The sequence below is a fragment of the Sus scrofa genome, chromosome 13, assembly GCF_054392235.1.
Source record: "Sus scrofa isolate SSC_HxYL_T2T_F1_AM1 chromosome 13, Sscrofa_HxYL_maternal_Yorkshire_Landrace_v2.0, whole genome shotgun sequence".
Taxonomy (NCBI): domain Eukaryota; kingdom Metazoa; phylum Chordata; class Mammalia; order Artiodactyla; family Suidae; genus Sus; species Sus scrofa.
The window spans coordinates 17938180-17960602 of NC_139395.1; the positions used below are offsets into that span (position 1 = coordinate 17938180).

General features: G+C 41.1%; 1 long non-coding RNA gene across 2 annotated transcripts; it reads right to left on the bottom strand.

The window, feature by feature from the left end:
* Positions 1-504: 504 nt before the first annotated feature.
* On the bottom strand, positions 505-22062 carry LOC102164438 (uncharacterized). 2 transcript variants are annotated; one of them, XR_001300060.3, is made up of 3 exons: positions 21823-22062; positions 21492-21546; positions 505-594 (listed from the first exon to the last, which is right to left on the bottom strand). It is a non-coding gene; the product is annotated as an uncharacterized LOC102164438 (long non-coding RNA). The 2 variants fall into 2 exon arrangements; XR_014825080.1 differs by lacking the exon at positions 505-594 and adding an exon at positions 16136-20075.
* Positions 22063-22423: the final 361 nt, after the last annotated feature.

A 22423-nucleotide genomic window follows, 5' to 3' on the forward strand; every position in this document is an offset into this window, starting at 1 on the left:
TTTTCTTTTTAGGGCCACACCTGCAGCATATGGAAGTTCCCGGGCTAGGGGTGGAATTGGAGCCACAGCTGCAGGCCTACACCACAGCCACAGCAACACATGATCCAAGCCACATCTGCGATCTATGACTCAGCTTGGGGCAACAATGGATCCTTAAGCCACTGAGTGAGGCCAAGGATTGAACCTGAATCCTCAGAGAGACGACATTAGATTCTTAACCTGCTGAGCCATAACACTAACTCCCGTATCTGCCAGTTTTAAAATATTGGCAACAGATTAAAAATATTTCAATACCGTGGGTGATCCAAATGAAACCACCAATTTGCAATTCATGCTCCAGAATACATGATGCAGGAGAAAGAGACATTCTTTTTATAGTGGTTGTTTTGCTATCCAACTTAGAGTCTGGATCTCTTTGAATCAGCAAACGCGTTCATTTGCCATGGATTGAGGACCTACTATGCACAAGACACTGTCCAAGGTGACTTGCATACATTCTAATAATCCTTGTAATCTATCCAAGTTTTCATTTTATAGATGAAGAAGCAAATATCAGAAGTCATGTTTCTCTTGCTTCAGTGTTTTTCTTTTTCACTAAAAAAAAAAAAATCACGTTATTAAATTCATCGATGTTTCCTTTTTTTGCAGTTAAAATTTTTGTCACTGTAACTGTAAATCCTTTTTTTTTTTTAATTTTGCTTTATTTGGTAGAGTTACCACAAGTTAAGAATTCCAGGAGAAAAAAATACTCCATATTATCAAGAGACATTCTGAAAGAAGACAAAGTAAGCCCCATTGCCAACTAAATGGAGAAGTATCCCTAGGCTCTGGGATTGTGTGACCCCCTGAAATGCAGAGGTGCTAACATCAGATAATGCAGCAGTCAGCTGACCCAAAGAGAGTTAAACTTGTGATATTTCAAGAGCCAACACAATGAAAATTATTATTAGCTGTTTACCATGTGACAAGTACTGTGGTCAGCATTTGAAATGCATTGAATTCTTATAGCAAAGCTATGAAGATATTGAAGTGCAGAGAAGTGAGGTAACTCATCCAAGGTCACATAACAAATAAACTGAAGAAACCAGAGTCAAGTTCAGTTTTAGCCTGGCTTCTAAATACATGTCATTGACTACCATGAGAGCCTATCTTCCAGTTATAGTAACTGTTGAACAAATATTTTGTGCCTGGCACTGCGCTCATGATATACACACATATTTTCTTTTTTTTGTCTTTTTGTCTTTTGTTGTTGTTGTTGTTGTTGCTATTTCTTGGGCCGCTCCCGCGGCATATGGAGGTTCCCAGGCTAGGGGTCCAAACGGAGCTGTAGCCACCGGCCCACGCCAGAGCCACAGCAACGCGGGATCCGAGCCGCGTCTGCAACCTACACCACAGCTCACGGCAACGCCGGATCGTTAACCCACTGAGCAAGGGCAGGGACCGGACCCGCAACCTCATGGTTCCTAGTCGGATTCGTTAACCACTGCGCCACGACGGGAACTCCCCATTTTGTATGGCTTTCATCTTTACTATTTAGTACTATCTATTACATTTCAATTTTTCTTTAAAAATTAGCATTATATTAAAATTGTGTATGTTATGCAACTAAAATTTATAAAGAAGAAAGCCTTATATACCATTAAATATTTTATATAGCATAATAAAAAGAACAACTTAACTGGTAAAAATGACAAGAATAATACACCCTCTGAAAATAAGTAAAATATAAAATGCATAAATTGGTTAAAAAACAGTGTAACTATCTACATATGTCCTCACAATTTGTTACATCTTATTGATTCTTCAATAAATGCATTACACCGTTCTAGGTGATGTGATAAACAAGACATTATAGACCTTACATTGTACCATGGAGAGAAATGGTTATTAATAATACAATTATAGAACTATACTATTTAATTGTACAGTTGCATTATTTAATTATAATTATCATAAATTCTTTGATGGAGAGGAAATCAGAATCAGATCTAAGAAGACTTCAGTATTCCAAGAATGATGTCAAATGACCCCCTTCATGGTGGATTATGCACTTATTTACTATGAGATATATTTCTTCTTCAGAGATTCTTTGTGTATAAATTGTAGATTTTTGGTTTGCAGTTATTCTGAAGTTTTGATATGAGTCTATATGTATATGAGATTGTTTTAAGTTGTTGGTCTCTTCATTGCAAGTGCATCTCCAGTGTCCTGCATTTGTACCCACCTCTTCTCATGATTTCTGATTTTGGTGGCATAATTGTGCATGGATGATTTCATATCTTTAGTGTATATATACCTTTACTGGTGAGCCTTGTCATTTGTGGAGTTTTTTTTTTCCTGTTGCTGTCTTTTCTTTTCTGCCTACCGAAGTTCCTTTAGTATTTGTTCTAAGGCTGGTTTAGTGTTGCTGAATTCTCTCAACTTTTGCTTATCTGTGAAGGTTTTGATTTCTCCTTCAAATCTGAATGAGACCCTTGCTGGGTAAGGTAATCTTGGTTGGAGGTTTTTCCCTTTCATCACATTAAGTATGTCATGCCACTCCCTCCTGGCCTGCAGAGTTTCTGCTGAAAAATTTGCCAATAACCTTATTGGGGTTCCCTTGTATGTTATTTGTTTCTTTTCCGTAGCTGCTTTCAAGATTTTCTCTTTGTCTTTAATTTTGGTTATTTTGATTAATATGTGCCTTGGAGTGTTCCTCCTTGGGTTTATTTTGTATGGTACTCATTGTGCTTCCTGAAGTTGAGTGAGTGGTTCCTTTCCCATGTTAGGGAAGTTTTCAGCTATTATCTCTTGGAATATTTTTTCTGTCCCCTTCTCTCTCTCTTCTCCTTCTGGCACCCCTATAATACGGATGTTGGTGCGTTTAACGTTGCCCCAGAGTTCTCTGAGACTCTCTTCATTTGTTTTCAGTCTTTTCAATATTCTTTTCATTAGTCCATAATTTCCACTAATCTGTCCTCCACCTCGCTTATTCATTCTTCTGCCTCCTGTATTCTGCTGTTAGCTGCTTCTAGTGAATTTTTTATTTCAGTTATTGTATTTTGCATCTCTTCTTGTTTAAGTTTTATATCTTGTATCTCTTTGGTCAGTGTTTCCTGTAAGTTATCCATCTTTGCCTCCAGTTTATTTCCAATGTCTTGCATCATCTTCAGCATCGACAGTCTAAAGTCTTTTTCCTGGAGGCTGAGAATCTCCTCATTGCTTAGCTGATTTTCTGGGGTTTTTCCTTTCTCCCTCATCTGAGTTATAGTTCTCTGTGTTTTCATTTTTATAGGTTTTTGGTGTGGTGACCTTTTTACTGATAATAGGATTGTAGCCTCTCTTACTTCTGGTGCCTGCCCCCTTTGTGGCAGAAGTTGGTACAGGGGCTTGCTGTAGGCTTCCTGATGGGAGGGACTGATGCCTGCCCACTGGTAGGTGGAGCTGATTCCTATCCCTCTGGTGGGTGGGGCTTAGTCTCTGGATGGGATTAGAGGCAGCTGTGTGCCTGAGGGGTCTTTAGGTAGCCTGTTTACTGAGGGGTGGGGCTGTGATCCCACCTGGGTTGGTGTTTGCCCTGGGGTTTCTCAGCACTGACTGATGGGTGGGGCCAGATTTTCCCAAAATGGCCACCTCCAGAGAAAGGCAGCTGCTGAATATTCCTGAGAGCTTTGCCTTCAATGTCCCTCCCTCACTACAAGCCACATTCACTCCTGTTTTCCCAGGATGTCCTCCAAGAACTGCAGTCAGGTTTGACCCAGATTCCTACGGAGACCTCACTCTGCCCTGGGATCCAGTGCACGTGAAAGTCTGTGTGCACCTTTTAAGAATGGGGTTTCCATTTCCCCAGTCCCGTGGAGTCCTGTGCACAAGCCCCACTGGCCTTCAATGCCAGATGCTCCAGGGGCTCTTTCTCCCAGTGCCAGATCCCTGCACGTGAGGGTTTGATGTGGGTCTCAGAACTCTCACTCCTGTAGGTGAGTCTCTGTGAACCAGTTAGTTTTCAGTCTGTGGAGCTTCCCACCTGGGAGGTATGGGGTTGTTTATATCACGAAATCACCCCTCCTACCTCTTGATGTGACCTCCTCTTTTTCTTCTGGAGTAGGGTATCTTTGTTTATACTGTTTGTTAGAATCTAAATTATTTCAACCACTTTGAAAATAATTGGCATTATCTAGTAAAGTTGAACATACACATACAATGTTGTTACCTAGCAATTCCCAGGGATGTACACACACACACACACATACACACAGACACACGCATATACAACACACTTACCCCTAGGTCAGTTCTTACACGTGTGCAACCAAAGCATGTAAAAAAATGTTCACAGCAGCATCTACTTAGTAGTAGCAAAACAGTAAGAGACAATTTAAATGGCTACCAAAAGAAGAATATATCATTTCTGCCAGACTTATAAGATATCTTACTCCAGTGAATGAACTTTAGCTATGTGTACCAATATGAATGCATTAATGTATTTTTCCTTTTTTATCTTTCTTCTTCTTCTTTTTTTTTTTTTCCGCTTTTTATGGCTGTGCCCATGGCATATGGAAATTCCCAGGCTAGGGGTTGAATTGGAGCTGCAGCTGCCAGCCTATGCCACAGTCACAGCAATGACAGATCCGAGATGTGTCTGCAACCTACACCACAGCTCATGGCAATGCCAGATACTTAATCCTTTGAGTGAGGCCATGGGTCAAACCTGCATCCTCATGGTTACTAGCTAGTCAGGTTCGTTACTGCTGAACAACAGGAACTCCCAGAATGGTTTTTTCTAACAAAACATCAAGTGAAAAAATCAGGTTGCAAAAGAATGTATACAGTATAGTAACATTTATGTAAGTACAAAACCAGGCAAAACTAAACTGTATGTTGCTAGAAGTATGGAAAATTATTTTTTTAAAGTGATGGAATCATATACTCAACTCTACAGAGTTGTGCTTACTCTGGAGAAGGAAGTTCACAAGAATGGTGTGAAGGTGGGGACAGACTTCAACAGAACTGGGAATGTTCTTTTTCTTGAGCAGAGTAGTAGATCCATGAGGATTCATATTATTATTATTATTACCTTATACATTTTTGGAAGTATGAAATAAGGTAGAAATGGAGATAAGAGATGAGGCAATGAATGGAATTGTTAACTATATATTTGATAACCCAAGGAAGTAATATCTCTTGGAGACACCAGTCCAACATTCTCTGTTATCTTCTCTATCAACTGCCCATCCCTCTTATCTCCTCCTGCCAAAAAAGAAAACAAAAACCAAACAAATAAATAAATGAATAACCCATAATTTGAGTGGAATCAATTATCTAAAAATCAAACTATGCAAAAAAAATAAAATAAAATAAAATAAATAATGGAGTTCCCGTCGTGGCGCAGTGGTTAACGAATCCGACTAGGAACCATGAGGTTGCGGGTTCGGTCCCTGCCCTTGCTCAGTGGGTTAACGATCTGGCATTGCCGTGAGCTGTGGTGTAGGTTGCAGACGCGGCTCGGATCTCGCATTGCTGTGGCTCTGGCGTAGGCCAGTGGCTGCAGCTCCAATTCAACCCCTAGCCTGGGAACCTCCATATGCCGCGGGAGCGGCCCAAGAAATAGCAACAACAGCAACAACAACAAAAAAAAAGACAAAAGACAAAAAAAATAAAATAAAATAAAAAAAAATAAAAATCAAACTATGGAAGAAAACTAAATGTCCATCAACTAATGAATGGGTAAAGAAGATGTGGTGTATATAGAGTGGAATATTACTCAGCCATTAAAAAATGAAACAATGCCATTTGCAGCAACATGGGTGAACCTAGAAACCATCTCACTAAGTGAAGTTAAGCCAGACAAAGACATATGATATTGCTTATATGTAGAATCTAAAAAAAAAGAGATACAAATGAACTAATATACAAAAGAGAAATAGACCTACAGACATAGAAAACAAACTTATGGTTACCAAAGGGAAAAGGAGGCTATGTAGAGATAAATTAGGAGTTTGGGATTAACATATACACATTACTGTATATAAAATAGATAAACTATATAGTACAGGGAACTATACTCAATATTTTTTAATAATCTATAAGGGAAAAGAATATGAAAACAATATGTGTGTGTATGTGTGTGTATAACTGAATCACTTTGCTATATACCTGAAACATAACATTGTAAATCAACTATAAAAATTTTGATTTTTTTAAAAAGTAAACTGAATAAAAACTGCTTGGTTACCAACATACCAAAGATATCCTCCTAAAGTCTGAGGGAAGTATTCTGCCATGACATTTGGTCTTCAAATTTTTCACTTTTTTGTGTGAACTCCAAAAAAAAAATTGAAAAACTATGCATAGCTCATAATTTTTATGTTTACATCTAAACTTTTTCATAAGTTTAAGAAGTTGTAAAGACGAGTTCTTATGTGGCTCAGCTGGTTAAGAATATGGCATTGTCACCGTAGTGACTCAGGTCACTGCCATGTCACGGGTTTGATCCCTGGCCCAGGAACTTCCACGTGCTGCACAGGCAAAAAAAAAAAAAAAAAAAAAAAAAAAAAAAGAATGTAATTTCCTGTTTATTATAAATATTGACATTTTAAAACCTTTGAAACATTTGAAAATAATTTAAAAAATGTTTCCAGTGGAATCTAGGTTCTATAGTAATTTGATGTAATCATCTATTTAAAATACTCAAGAATAAAGTTTCTTAAAATATTGACATTTAAAACAAGACTTTTAGGAGTTTCTGCTATGGTCCAGTGGGCTAAGAATCCGACTGCAGCAGCTTGGTTTGCTGCAGAGGCATGGGTTTGATCTCCAGCCTAGCACAGGGGATTAAAGGATCTGGTGTTGCTGCAACTGTGGCATAGGTGGCAGCTGCAACTTGGATTCAATCCCTGGCCCAGGAACTTCCATATATGCTGTAGGTGTGGCCATATAAATAAAGAAAACTTTTGTATAACTAAAAAAAATGCTTCCAATGGAATCTATGTACCATGGTTATTTAACATCATTCTTTTAGAAGTAGTAGATAAAATAAGCTCTTCTTAAATTTGCATCACTCTTTCTTGATTCATATTTTCATTCCTTTACCTGACAGAACTTTACTATTATGAAACATACTTCATGTCATATTAGTCTACAACAAAAAATAATGCATGTAAACTTAGAGTCCATTAGTCCAGGTCTCTAAGTGTTAAAAACATTTCTTCTGGATCTAGTCATACAATGGTTAATGGTATGCAATTGATGAAAACACAAATATACATTTTGGTAGTAATGATTATTGAACACAATTTTTATTGGAAATGGATCCCTTGAGATAGATCAATTTTTCTTTAATTTTCTTTGCTCTACTTTTAAAAGAACAATTAGGTAATATATCCATGTTGTCTATTACTTACTGCTAATACGGAACAGGATTCAGCCGTGTCTAACAATAATCTGCAAAGAATAGTTTGTGGTCTTAAAATTTGCAGTTCAGGAGACACAGACTGTGGTAAAACTGAAAGACTGTTGCAGAGAAGAGAGTTGGGGGCTTATAAAGGCAAAAGCCACAAGGTTGTCAGTTGTCTGGGAGGAATTATGACAGACTCTGATGCAGGAGAGGAAATATTTATCCTTAAGGGATGGGCTGTCATCACTTATTTTAGGGTAGGGGCCCGATAAGTAACTTGAGTTTCTGGAACATTGGGCAGTATTCTGGATACCTGCATTAAGAAAATAAGTGGGCACAGTTAAGATTCTCTCCAGGCTGAGTTGTGTGTAAGCCTCACTTCCTCCAATGGCCTCCAGCTCTGTATTAGAGAGCTCTCTTAGTGATACCAACTCCATTTTGATTTTCTTTTCACAAAATCAATACTCACCCTATTTTTTCTTTTTTTAATCAATGTAAATGCTGAGAAATTTTGTTCATATTTAAGTAGTGGGATTGGAAGTTTTGTTATAGAAATGTCATTTAAGGAGTTCCCTGTTGGCTCAGTGGATTAAGGATTTGGCATTGTAACTGCTGTGGTGAGGGTTTGATCCCTGGTCCCAGAACTTCTGCATACATTGAGTGTGGCCAAAAAAATGTCATTTAATTCTTTGAATTCTTTTTGAGTGCTAAAAAAAATGCTAAAAAAATCACAGGGATTTTTTTCCTCAAAATTATTTAAAAATAACTATCAGTGGATAATTCACATCTTCAACTTTGTTTAGAGCAATGAATAAACATCATTTGATTTGTGAAACTATTTGTAACCAGTTATTACAGTGAGTCACTTTCTCAGCAATAACACCAGTATTTCCAATTGTTACTTTGCTTGGGAACCAGGTGTGTTTTGCACTCTAAATCAAAGCACCATTACAAGGTTTGACATGGAAAGGAGGAGGAAAGAAAAGTGGGAAGAAATCTCTTATAAAAGGGATCGTGCAGGTTTGCTCTCACGATTTCTTTTTCTTTCTTTCTTTCTTTCTTTCTTTCTTTCTTTCTTCCTTTTTGTAAATATATTTGCCCAGTATTTTTCTTAATTTGTTTTATTTTATTTTTTAAAATGATTTTTATTTTTTCCATTACAGTTGGTTTACAGTGTTCTGTCAATTTTCTACTGTACAGCAAAGTGACCCAGTCACACGTACATATATACATTCTTTTTCTCACATTATCCTCCATCAAGCTCCATCACAAGTGACTAGATATAGTTCCCAGTGCTATACAGCAGAATCCCATTGCTTATCCACTCCAAAGGCAATAGTTTGCATCTATTTACCCAAGATTCCCATTCTATCCCACTCCTTCCCCCTCCCTCCTTGGCAACCACAAGTCTGTTCTCCAAATCCATGCTCTCACGATTTCTTAGACAGATTTTAGAAAGAGTAAAATGGGCTCTGAGGATCTGGAAATTGATTCCTTTAAGACTGACTACTCAAGAGTCTGTATGGAAAGTTCGGCAAAGTCCTGCTATTTGGAGTGTAGTCTGTGGATGGACAACATTGGTGTCACCTGGAAGCTTGTTAGAAATGCAAAATCTCAGCCCCACTTCAGACCTAAGGAAATGGAATCTGCAGAGTTCCCTGATGGCCTGGTGGGTTAAGGACTCAGCACTGTCACTGAGGCAGCTTGGGTAAATGCTCTGGCTTGGGTTTAATCCCTGGCCTGGGAACTTCTACATGTTGTGGGTGCCGCCAAAGGGGGAAAAATGAATCTGCATTTAACAGAGATCTCAGGGTGATTTATTAGCACATTAAAGCTTGAGAAGCTCTGGGCTAGTCCATTATACTCTTCTGCCCGCTAAACCTCATAGTTCATGCATTGGCTTTTGTGTGGGTTCCTTCAAAGAGTAGGCCATCACTTAAATCCCTCTTCAGCATCTGCTGCTCATGATTCTGGCTTCAGTTCACCAAGAAGTCCCGTGGTTCAGTTTCCAGCCACCTCTGAGGCTGACTGAGCTGGACTTCCTGACGGCAAATCATTTAAACCTGCTTATGAAAAACCAGAGGGTCCCTAAGGGACCCCTGGTAATAAGTGGCAGCTGATGGCTCTCACTTCCTTCTCACAAATGATCAGATTTGGGCAAGAGATCTGTTTTCCTCCCCGAGTGTCACTTGGGCCTGTGATTTTGAATTACTAGATGTTAAGACTGGCAAGACCTGCCCATGTCACTGAAAGCTTTTCTCCTATCATCCCCGTGAACATTGTGACCTTGTCATTAGGAGAACCACAAATAAAGCAAGTTTTCTTTTAATTAAAAATTTTTTTATATATATTTTTTTAGGGAAATAAAAGCCTATTCAAACAGAGGGTCAAGAGCTCTGGTGCTAGCTAGAAGAAAATGGCTGATTGTATCTTTGGAATGTTTTTGCCTTTGCCTGTAGTATTTTTGCTGTGTTGACAGTTGTGCCATCCAAGCTTGGGTCTGGCCCTCCAACCCGCCCCTTGGCTCTGCATTCACTTTTCATGTGTGTGGGATTCCAGATCTATAAACAAGGGAGCCTGTTGCCAAGCCTCCCCCTTGGGTGCAAACACCCAGCAGCAGTGGTGTTCGGAAATGGAAGAGCAGTCTGTGGGAAGAAGCATTGCCCCTGGCACCACTCTCACTTGGCCCCCGTGGCAGGAAAGCCTGCCTTAGCCTGGACAGAGTGAGGATGGCTCAGAGTTCCAACCCCGCTCCATCAGTCATTGGCTGCATGATGTGGGCAAATGACCTAAACTCTCTGAACTTCTGAGTCTTCAGCTCTAAAAGGCATCAACTCAAATGGCCACAGGAGAATTAAATGAGACTTAGGACACAGGTAAGCGGATGCTCTTATAAAAGTGATTTTCGGAGTTCCTTGGTGGGTTAAGGATCTGGCCGGTTATCACTGCTGTGGCTTGGGCTCCATTTCTGGCCCTGGGAACTTCTGCACATTCCGAGGGTGAGGCCAAAAAAAAAAAAAAAAAAAAAAAAGACTTTCTTTCTCCCTCCAAAACAAATGGACAGTGCTTCTTAAAACCATTGCTTCATAAAATCTTAGGCAGGGGCAAGTTCTTAAAAATATCTTACTTGCTTTTGAAGAAACTGGAGGGAAGGATAATCTGCATGGATAAGCCAAGATTCAGATTTTTTTTTTTTACAACAGCACCTCACTGAGCTAATGATAATTTAAGATGATGGTGGCCAAGAAGGGACATATTTCTCTACAGCGGGTTGGCCACGTAGCTTAGTTTTTTCGAGAACTAAGTCCGAACGTGAACTGACCAGAAGAGAGAGAAGACAGAAGGGCAGGAGCACAGCTCAGAGTCCCCCAGTGCACTGTATATGCTGCTGTGAACAGCATTTCCAATAACACAAGATGTTAATTTCAGTGGTTCTCAAAGTGCATCCCTAATCGGCAGCATCAGCATCACCTGGGAGCTTGTCAGAAATGCAAATTCTCTGGCCCCAGCCCAGACCTACTGAATGAGAAACCCTGGCAGAGGGCCCAGCAATCAGTCTTACAGCAAACTTGACACAAGATTCACACATATACACTAGAGGTTGGAATTACTGGTTTGCGTTATAGCAGCTCTAAAGCACAGTAAAATGACATCATAAATGCCTTAACATTTGAAATTCCTCACCTCCTTGACATATGCTGTGAAAACTCCCAGGTATTATTGTCTGCTGATTCTTGCGCTGTCACCAGATATAACTTCCTCACTGCCTTGGGTGGAAGCAGGAAGCAGTTAAAAGAGAGAGAGACAGCGAATGATTTTGAAAATTAAGCAAATGGATCTGATCTCGATTCTGTTCTCTAGAAATATCTTTCCTCTGGTGTTACAATGTATTTTTGACTATTGCAAATTATACAAATTACTCGGTTTTCATTTCCTCACCATAACAATCCCATCTCTAGAAGCAGTCACCATGGCTCATTTCCGTTTTGTCTGGAATGCGGCTACATCTGTGATGATGTCATGGTGTCCCACAGGCAGAGACTCTGGGCCCCTCCAAGGGGCGTCTCTCACCTGGTCCCACCTTCTGCTTGTTCTGAATTTCCTGTTTGGTGGTGAAAAGTCAAGGAGAAAGCCAGAGTTAAAGTCAGCAGCACATGCTGACTTTTATTCAGTCCCCTATCAATGTCTGCTGCAGTCCCCCAGACTGGGGGTCCTCAAGGGTGAGAATCATCTGTTTAACCCCCTTCTACAGGGTGAGTGTGAAACAGACATTCATGAATGTGACCAATGTGGAGGCTGGGAGGTTTGCCCAAGGCTGGGGACGCTTCTGCGCCATCCACAGCTGTTCCCTGTGACTCCCTTTGTTACATCACCTCTGTTTATTCTGTGGGTGTTTGTTACTTTATTTCCACGTGGCACGCTCTAAAGGCTTTGTAAATGATTGACTGCGTTCATGCCCCCAACTCTGCAGAGATCAGGCTTTGTAAATATGGAAGCTGGGCGATTTGCCGCTAAAAGCTTCCTAATGAGGACAACTCCAACGTGTTATTTTCAACATTCAACTCCTAAGATTGAATAATTCATGGGGGAAAAAAAAAACTGTGGAGCTAGAAGTGGCTGGGCTATTTTAATGAAAGTCAAGATTTGGAATGTTTTAGAGCTGGAGATTTTATAAGGGGACTGAAGGCAGGAAGTGGCGAGCCTTGCACCAGGTGAACTGGTGAGCCCGGGTGTTCTCTAGCTGCCACCCTCGATGGCCAAGGTCTCACAGTGGCTGGTGGTCAGCCCAGAAGCAGCATTTGGACCCTCCAGATGCACATGCCCAGCTCTCAGCCCCAAGCCCTGAAGCCTGCCATATAACACTGGAGGTCAGGTCCAAGGGCCTTCTCCTTTGCGCTACTGGACCACGAAAGACCCAGGGAGATCAGGTTTCCTTTTCTGTCTGCAATCTAGCCCAGTTGGTCTCAAAAGGCAGCACATTAGAAGCCCCTGGGGAGCTTTTAAAAAAGTGGATGCCCAGATCCTACCACAGACCAATTACATCAGTCCCTGGGGGTTGGGGTGGGGCCTCTGACTTTTTAAAGCCCCCTCAGGTGATTCCAACTATCGAGTCCAGCCCTTCTCCCTCTCCTATTCTCTTCTTTTGCTGTATATATCTGTTATATATATACATTCTTTTCCATTATGGTTTATCCCTGCGTTCTACAGTGGGACCTTGTTGTTATTGTCCTATATTCTCTTGAAGGCCAGTATCCTACTCTCGCTCTCCTGTTTTCTTTCTTTCTTTTTAGGGCCATACCTGTGGCATATGGAAGTTCCTGGGTCAGAGGTCAAATTGGAGCTGCAGCTGCCAGCCTACGCCATAGCCACAGCAACACCAGATCCGAGCCACATCTATGACCTAGGCCACAGCTTGTGCCAACACGGGATCCTGAACCCACTGAGGAGGCTGGGAATTGAACCCGAATCCTCACGGAGTCTATGTTGTGTTCTTAACCTGCTGAGCCACAATGGGAACTCCTGCTCTTCTGTTTTCTTTTGTTAACACTTTAACACTGTAATCACACAGTTTACTTTGGGGCACAGCCACTCCAAGCCATTTAAAATATTCTTGAAAACTCAGCCCTGAAGTCCCCTCCCAACAGCTTGTCTCTCAGTTGGCTGCATCTGGGTGACCCTCCTCCAGACCCCACAAGGTCCCCACAAGCCCTCGCTCTCCCCAGGGGCAACTATTTGTAGCCGTTCCCTGCACCTTCTCCGGAAGTCCCCCTCCTCTGGGGCTTCAGCTGGAGGCAGCTGGGAGCCTGGACCAGAGGCCCTGGGAGGCTGGGCTGGACAGAAAGCTCCAGGGAGGCTGCTCCTGCGATGATTGGTCCCAGAGGGAATAGTTCTTGCAGCAGCTCATCTTTTGTTCTTGCTGGCTAAGTGTGTGGGCGCGCAGCAGGCATTTGCTGGGGAACGTCGGCAAAAAATAAAACTTTTCAAGCTTCAATTCTGTAGACAGATTGAGAGGCCTCCCAACAGTTCAGAATTGCCGAATCTGGATCCATCCACCCACTCCCCCCCACCCCCCAGGAAGTGTAGGTCGTGTTCGATGTGTTTGGATTTGTTAACAGTGGCCTAGCTTATGGGAGTTTACATCGTAAGGGTGATGCTTTAAGATAAACCAGCCAACAGAGGGTGTTTGAACACCCGCTGCATGCAGGGCGCTGTGCTAGGCACTGATGAAACCAAGTGGAAGGTCACCTCTGCCATGGAACCTTATGGGCCATGGACAGGGAGGGATGGCGATTCGAGGGAGGCAGCAGTCGATCTGAAGGTCAAGAAGAGCAGAGGGCTCAAGTTCAGCCCCTGATTGGAAAGGATAGGAAGACAGTAGAAAGAGCCATAAAAGGGGGAGAGGGTGGGAGCGACAGGATGACAGCTCTGTGTTTAACTTCCCAGGATTTGAAGTCCTGCAACTATTTGCTTAACCTGTGCTTGCCAACCATACTGCCGCCTCCACATTGTTTACGATTAAAACCATCCTGACCTCCAGCACCTTCAGACCCCGCAGAACACTCAGCAAACACCATCCCGAGACAGCTGTGGCTTCCTTCCCAAGCTGTCTCTGCCTCCCTCTGCCTGTGCGTCTTTCCCTCTCAGCGACTCCCACACTCCATCTCCCTTGCTATCTCTTAGATACAGAACACTTTTTTTCATGGATAAGTAGAGAAATGAATCCAAGTTCTCAGCCTTTTCTCAAAGTAAAAATGAATATAACTGGTAGAAATAATCAACATGAAATAAGATGGACCAGAGCTAACACTACATACAGGGGGAAAAAGTGGCTACTGACTGAAAATTAACTGAAGAATCAAACCTTGACGTATGTAGATGTCCTAATCAGATTGGAAAAAGTTGGATTTGGTATAAATAATGGCCACAAAATCAAACTCACAAAGGTTGATGTCAGGATTGGTTGTATTTGATCTGGATGAAAACCTGAGAGTGAATCAAATTTCATTGTGAGATTTTAAACAGAAAAAGAATCAATACCAATAAAAATGGTAAAAACTGGAAACAAATTGTACTGTAGGGAAAACTGATGAATGAATTTCATCCCTTAATGACATTTGTTCTAGGAATTACTTTCTTGATGGAAATCTATCGATGCTGGCATATTCTTGCTAAAATGTTTATGGTCGGGAGTTCCCATCATGGCTCAGCAGTTAACAAAACTGATTAGCATCCATGTGGACACAAGTTCTATCCCTGGCCTCGCTCTCTGGGTTAAAGATCCAGTGTTGCCATGAGCTGTGGTATAGGTCTCAGATGTGGCTTGGATCTGGCATTGCTGTGGCTGTGGCATAGGCCAGCAGCTACAGCTTTGATTTGACCCCTCACCTGGGAACCTCCATGTGCTGCTGGTGCGGCCATAAAAAAATAAATAAATAAATAAATAAGACAAAAAAAATTTATGGTCAAACTTCCATTGGGGATGAAATAACAATAAAAATCTCCATGACCTTCAGAGGCAGCAAAGTAGGAGTTTAATCACTGCTCTGGGATGGGGCCTGAGAATTTGCATTTGTTCCACCTTTTGAATCTTAATTTAAACAAACCAAATGTTAGAAAAAATCTACTGGGGGGCAACTAGAGAAGTTTGAACGTGAACAGGATATTAGATAGTATTAAGCAATTGTTGGTATTATTTTTAGGCATAATAATGTAATAATGTAAACATAATCCTGTTTTTTAAGAAGTCCTTTTGTGGACCAAATTATCTCTCCTCCAAATTCATATGTCAAAGCCCTAACTCCTAATGTGACTTGTATTTGGAGTCTGGGCCTTTAAAGAGCTAATTAAGGTTAAATAAGGCGTAAGGGTGGAGCCCTGATCCAGTAAGACTGGAGTCCTTTTAAGAAGAGGGAGAGAAACATGGCACAGAAGAAAAGCCATGTGAAGACACAGCAAAAAGCCATGAAGAGAGGCCTCCAGAGAAACCAAACCTGCTGGCACCTTGATTTTGGACTTCCAGCCTCCAGAACTGTGAGAAAATGAATTTCTATTGTTTAGGACACTGAGTGTACAGCATTTTGTTATGGCAGCCCTGGCAAACTAAGACAAGTCTTCCCATAGTAGGGATAGCTACTGAATCATTTCTGAGCGGAGCAATATGAGGTGTGAAATTTGCTGTAAAATACTTCAGAAAAAAATTAAGAGTAGGGAGTAGATAAAACAACTGGCTAAAAATAGACAACTATTGGAACTGGATAGCAGGCATACAAAGGCCCATTGTATTATCCTCTTCTACTGTAGATTATGTTTTAAAACAGCCAAATAAGTTTTACAAATTAATGTGGACAATTGTGGGGTGATTTTGATGCACATCCAAGTAGACATATAATGAGAAAGGGGTTCCCATTATCTTGTGTTCTAACCTGGGTTGATAGGGCTGGGAATAAATGTATTACTAATATATATTTATAAATAACATTTTAGTATAATAAGGCAGTAGGGAAAGGAAACAGTGCCAATTCAGACAGTGGAATTATGGATGAGGGAAAGTAGTTAGGGAAGGAATCAGCATTTATTAAGTACCTAATGCATATTGGGTGCTTTGTAGATATTAGCTCTTTTTTTTTTTTTTGGCCCCAGCCACAGCATATGGAGGTTCACCAGGCCAGTGATCGAATCTGAGCTTTTGCTATGACCTGTGCCACAGCTGCGGCAATGTCAGATCCTTAAGCCACATTACCGCAGTGGGAAATCCCATATTAACTTTTAAAAAATATTTATTTTATTGAAATATAGTTGATTTACAATGTTGTGTTCATTTCTTTTGTATAGTACAGTGATTCAGTTATCCCTACATATACATTATTTTTCACATTCTTTTCCATTATGGTTTATCACAGGAGATTGAATATAGTTCCCTGTGCTATACAGTAGGACCTTATTGTTTATCCATCACAGATATAATACTTTGCATTTGCCAATCCCAAATTCCCAGTCTTTCTCTCCCTACCCCACTCCCTTGGCAACCACAAGTTTGTTCTCTATGTCTATAAGTCTGTTTCTGTTTCATAGATAAGTTGCTTTGTATTACATTTTAGAATCCACAGCTAAGTGGTATCATCTGGCATTTGTCTTTCTGTTTCTGAACTTCACTTAGTATGATGATCTCTAGGTCCACTCATGCTGCTACAGATGGCGTTACTTCATTCTTTTTATGGCTGAATCGTATTCCATCGTATATACGTGCCACATCTTCTTTCTCCATTCATTGGTTGGTGGACATTTAAGTTGTTTCCATGTCTTGGCTACTGTGAATAGTGCTGTATGAACACTGGGTACATGTATATTTTCAAATTATAGTTATGTCCAGATATACACCCAGGAGTGGGATTGCCAGATCATATGGTATCTCTATTTTCAGTTTTTTGAGGAACCTCCATGCTATTTTCTATAGTGACTGCACCAATTTACATTCCCACCAACAATTAGGAGGGTTCCCTTTCCTCCACACCCTCTGCAGCACTTGTTATTTGTGTGTATACACACACACACACACACACACACACACACATTTGTCTTTTGTCTTTTTAGGGCTGCACCCATGGCATATGGAAGTTCCCAGGCTAGGGGTTGAATCGGAGCTGTAGCCACTGGCCTATGCCACAGCCATAGCAACGTGGGATCTGAGCCGTGTTTGCAACCAACACCACAGCTCATGGCAACACTGGATCCTTAACCCACTGAGCAAGGCCAGGGATCAAACCCACATCCTCATGGATACTAGTTGGGTTCGTTAACTACTGCGCACGACGGGAACTCCCTATAGATTTTTTTAAATGATGGTCATTCTGTAAACATTAACTTAGGATGCTTACAGTGATTTATGAGGTATACTGAACATTTTTAAAAAAAATTTTAATATGAAGAAACTAGGCCCAGAGTGGATGAGTCTGAGATCACATACTGGAAAGTGACTCAGCTGGGATTTGAATCCCATCTGTTTGCCTTTCTAAAATTTGCATTGTTTTCTTACCTATTACCTTCTCCCTAGATATTGCCAAATGGCAGATCATTAAGGGCAGAGGAATTCTGAGGAGGATGAGATCATGAGAGATGGGTCTATTACAGACTAACAAGGAGGTAGGTCCTGGAGGAGGTAGGTCCTGGAGGAGGAGTAATGAACATCCCTGAATTGAGGAGGGATGGCGAGATGCAGGAACCTGGTAGCAGGGAGAGAATGAGAAGCCACTATGTCTCCTGGGGAGATGGGGTGCAGACAGGATGGTGTACAGGCAGTGGAGTTGAGAGAGAAGCTGTCTCAGGACTTGGACCCAGACTATACTGGTAAAGATAACAGATTTCAAACCAAGGTGCAAACTATTATAGTTTATAGTATATTGTTTGTTTGTTTGTTTTCTTTTTAGGGCTGCACCTGCAGCATTAACAAGTTCCCAGGCTAGGGGTAGAATTGGAGCTGCAGCTGCTGGCCTATGCCACAGCTACAGCAACACTGGATCCCAGACACACCTGTGACCTATGCCATAGCTTGTGGCAATGACCAATCCTTAACCCACTGATTGAGGCCAGAGATCAACCCCAAATCCTCCTGGACACTGTATTGGGCTCTTAACCCGCTGAGCTACAACAGGAACTCCAATTGTTGTGCTTTTTAAAAAATGCATATCATAATCATGTCAATAAATAGAAATGACATGATATATTGGGGTGGGGTGGGGGTATGTGATTTCTATACAGCTGAACTTTTATTCCAGATTTTTAAAAGTTGTTTCTGTATTTCAAATCTATTTGGAAATACTTGGAAAACATTGTAAATGCAGCACCTATATCAACTTTGCTGTGCATTTAGTGCTCTAATGTTGATGCTGCTATTAAAAACAACAATAATATGAAAAAAGAAAAGAATCATCATTAGCTCAGGCTCAAAGTGACTTTTCTGAAATGTTATTTATTTATTTATTTTTGGCTTCTTAGGGCTGCATTCCAGGCATATGGAGGTTCCCAGGCTAGGGACTGTATTGGAGCTATAGCTGCTGGCCTACGCCACAGCCACAGCAACCTGGGATCCTAGCCTCCTCTGCCACCTGCACCACAGCTCATGGTAACATCAGATCCTTAACTTACTGAGCTAGGCCTTATGGATACTAGTCAGGTTCGCTACCACTGAGCCATAATGGGAACTCCCCAAATCTGCTTTCTGACCAAAAATATGTTGTCTGTTTCCCTGGTGAACAACTAGCTCTGGGAAGCAGCAGATTTGATCAGTTATTCTTCCCTGAACAAGAAGCCAGCTGTCCTGGGAAGCCTACCTTAGGAAGTGTTCTTCCCATTTCTCTTGGAATACTTTCAACGCCAGGGGCTTATTACCTTCTTGCAAGGCAGTACATTCTTACTCTTGGCAACGATTTTTATGGTAAGCCTGGAATGGGCCACAGCTTTCACTTGGTTCTGTCCTGAGACTTGACCTCCAGCATGGAACAGTGTTTTGTGGCCCTAGGTGTAGAGTCAAAGAGAGCTGGGTTTAAAACCACTCTCTGCTCCACAGTGACCTTGGTCCACTGATCTCACCTAGTTTGCTCAACAGTAGAATAGGGATAAAAATACAGTCTACCTTATGAAGTTGTGAAAAAAATGATAGCTGGCACCTAGTAAATGCCTAATAAGTGGTAGGTATTGTTGTGGATGTTAGATGGCAATATATCTCTTAGAAAAGCACTACATGATATGTGTCCTCTTCAGAGAAGAAAGGGGAGGGTAGAGTGGGAGAGAGCAAGAGAGTTGTCTCTCCATTGAGTTGTGAGTGGATATGGACCTGGGCCTTTTTTTTTTTTTTTTTTTTGGTCTTTTTAGGGCTGCACCCATGGCACATGGAAGTTCCCAGGCTAGGGGTCTATTTGGAGCTGTTGTTGCCGGCCTACACTACAGCCACAACAACGCCAGATTGGAGCTACATCTGCAACCTACACTACAGTTCCCAGCAATGTGGGATCCTTAACCCACTGAGAGAGGCCAGGGATCGAACCCGCAACCTCATGGTTCACAGTCGGATTCGTTTCTGCTGCACCAAGACAGGAACTCCGGACCTGGTCTTTTTGAATTAAATACATCTTACGCACAGATATAGTGTGTTGGACTCTCATTTAGGACATGTGGAGGATAAAATCAAGGTGTCCCCCAGGGCTTATTTCTGCCTACTTAGAAGAAGAAAGAATTTGCTTTCCATTTACCAAATAGCAGGCCTGCATAATAAGAAGGGATTGATTTTCTCAGCATTCCATTAGCTGGAGTCTTTAAGGAGAACATAATGCACTCCAGTGGAGAGAGGAATTGCGTCATCTGAGAGCAGAGCAGGAACGGGATCTGGAGAAGAATCTGGCTGGCACTGCAGCTTTCAAAGGGAATAATCCTACTCTTCCACATTTACCATATACATTGTTTTTAAAAATTCTTTAAAGTCTGGCAGTTTATACCCACGTTTCCTATCCAGACGCATGTTTTGCAACGAGCTCAGCTGCTGACCCAGTTAAATAATTATGAGTGATTTTCACAAATCTAAACTTTTCCTCAGAAGAACCCAGTGGAAGAGGCTGCAGGGTGGTGGTTGGGGGACAAGCCATCAGCGGTGGTGTCGAAACCCATTTGATTGATGGCGTTAAACACCAGCTGTCGGCACACTAGCAAACCACTGGGGGGAGAGAAAGAAAAATCCAGTTAATTCACTGGTGGTTTTGTCCACCTGGAATTTACACAAGTGAACATTAGAAACTGAGAGAAGAGGATTCTGCTTTCTGGAGAATTCTGGGTTGTTCCCCCCCACCCCTGCCGCTGAAGAAAGATTGCTTATTGGAAGCTTTTGTGGGAAATATAACCAGTGGCAAGATGGCAAATGTATAAGAAGAGATGGGGGAGGGACTTTGGGAGGATGGGGGTTCCCTGTTTGTAGAAATTGCTCATTTCTGTTATGTAAATACTTTCACATGGTCTATTTTAAGCTACCAACTTGATATCACTGAATATGATCTTGGGGAGAGATGGGCAGTAGCACGTCGTTTTATAGGGTTTCTGCCATCCATATACAATAGATGTAAATAAACTCAAGAGCATAAGGGAGTTCCTGCTGTGGCACAGTGGGTTAAGGATCCAGCATTGCTGAAGCTGAAACTTAGGTCACAGCTGTGGCTTGGATTTGATTCCTGATTCATGGCCTGGTACTTGCATATGGTGCAGTAGATGCGGCCAAAAAAAAAAAAAAAAAAAAAAAAGCATAGAAAATAGTGAAGTGTAGTAAATAATTGGGAAGTGGAAATTTTGAGTAGTTATTATCTTTTTAAAAATATTTATTTAGGCATAAGTTTATGTACTTTCGTTTTTAAAAATTGAAGTATACTTGATTTACAATGTTGTGTTACTTTCAGGTAACAACAAAACGATTCAGTTATATACACATACATATATATTCATATATGTATATATAAAAACTTTTTCAGGTTCTTTTACATCATAGGTTATTACAAGATATTGCATATAGTTTGCTCTGCTATACAGTAAGTCCGTGTTGTTTATTTTATGTATAGTAGTATGTATATGTTAATTCCAAATTCCTAATTTATTCCCCCCCAGATAATTTAATTTTTAATTATGGCAGTAATTTAACAGTCAGTTCTCAGAAATCCTGCCCAATGTCTTAAGCCAGGCTGAGATGCTCCCCACTGATTTTAGTTTTGATTTTGTTTTTTAAACAAGATAGTGCTTTATGGATACAGAGAATATACTGAATTAACAATAATGATGGAAAAAGACACAAACACAACTGTTCAACACCCTAGCATAAATACAACCTGCTCCTCAATTAACTCGATTGTTTACTAGCACAGTTATTATTTTTGTTGATATTGTTATTATGCAGGGTTCTCAAACTTGGCTGCATATAATAATCATAGAGGAGCTTTAAAAGCAAAGAAACAAAAATGTTTCCAGGGCCAATCCTGGAATTGATTTAAAATCTCAGAGAGGGGAACCCAGGAGTTAGAATGTTTAAAACTCCCTCAGGATATATAAGATTAGATTGAGAAGCACTGGCCCAGCTTTGTAGGAAACTTACTTCTTAGCTTTGAAGGTTTTTCCTCAGAAGAGCCAGAAAAGCTGCAGGCAGCCTGCTGTAGGGGAAAGTGCCAGATCAGGGGTTAGAGGATCCATGTTAGTTTCAGCTCTGATGCCAACTAGTCAGGTGAATTTGGCCTTTTGGGAGCAGTTTCAGGACAAGAACATGAATGAGTCAAATGAGGGCAAAGAATTTAAGGAGGTAGCTCAGGGCTGACTGTACTTACTCCATCCTGAGAATATTGCCCCCTTCAATTTTGCCCCCCTCCACCCCCCCGCCGCAAGTGTCTCCTTCACCTTACTCTAGTTCTGGGTCTGTTCAATTTCCTTACCTGTAAAATAATGAGGTGGGCTTGATTGTTTAGTATCTTTCCCAGTACCAACATTTTATGTCCCAAACCTAAGGCTTAGGCCAATATAGGACTAGACAAAGTAAGACTTGTATAATTATCCAGTTGAGTTTGGTCAACAGCTGAGCTGAATAATTCAGACTCGAAGTACTCTCTTTTTCTGCAATAGGAGGGTGGATTTTCTTTGTTCTGTGCTTCAGGAAGGTGGCATGAACAATGCTCAGTCAATTTATACCTTAATTGCACCTTAGCCCACTGGCTCCAGGACTTTGAGTTTTAGCCCAGACCATCCACAAATGGCTATTCATTAACCTGTACAATCCAAAAGTTCTCAAAATATGTGTGTTAGTTGAGGATAGCCTTGAATAAGGCCCACAACTAACTGTGTCCCCTGGGGGGGTGATATTTATTTTATTTTAAATTTCAAAGCACTTGAAAGGAAAACTTGGGTCAGAGGCATGCAGTGTTTGTTCCTACAGACTGGTGAGAGACCAGTTCAATTTTCAGGAATTTGGCGAACTGCTTATTAAATACAGCCATTATTAAAAATTAAATTATAGAACCTTGCAATTAAATAAATTAT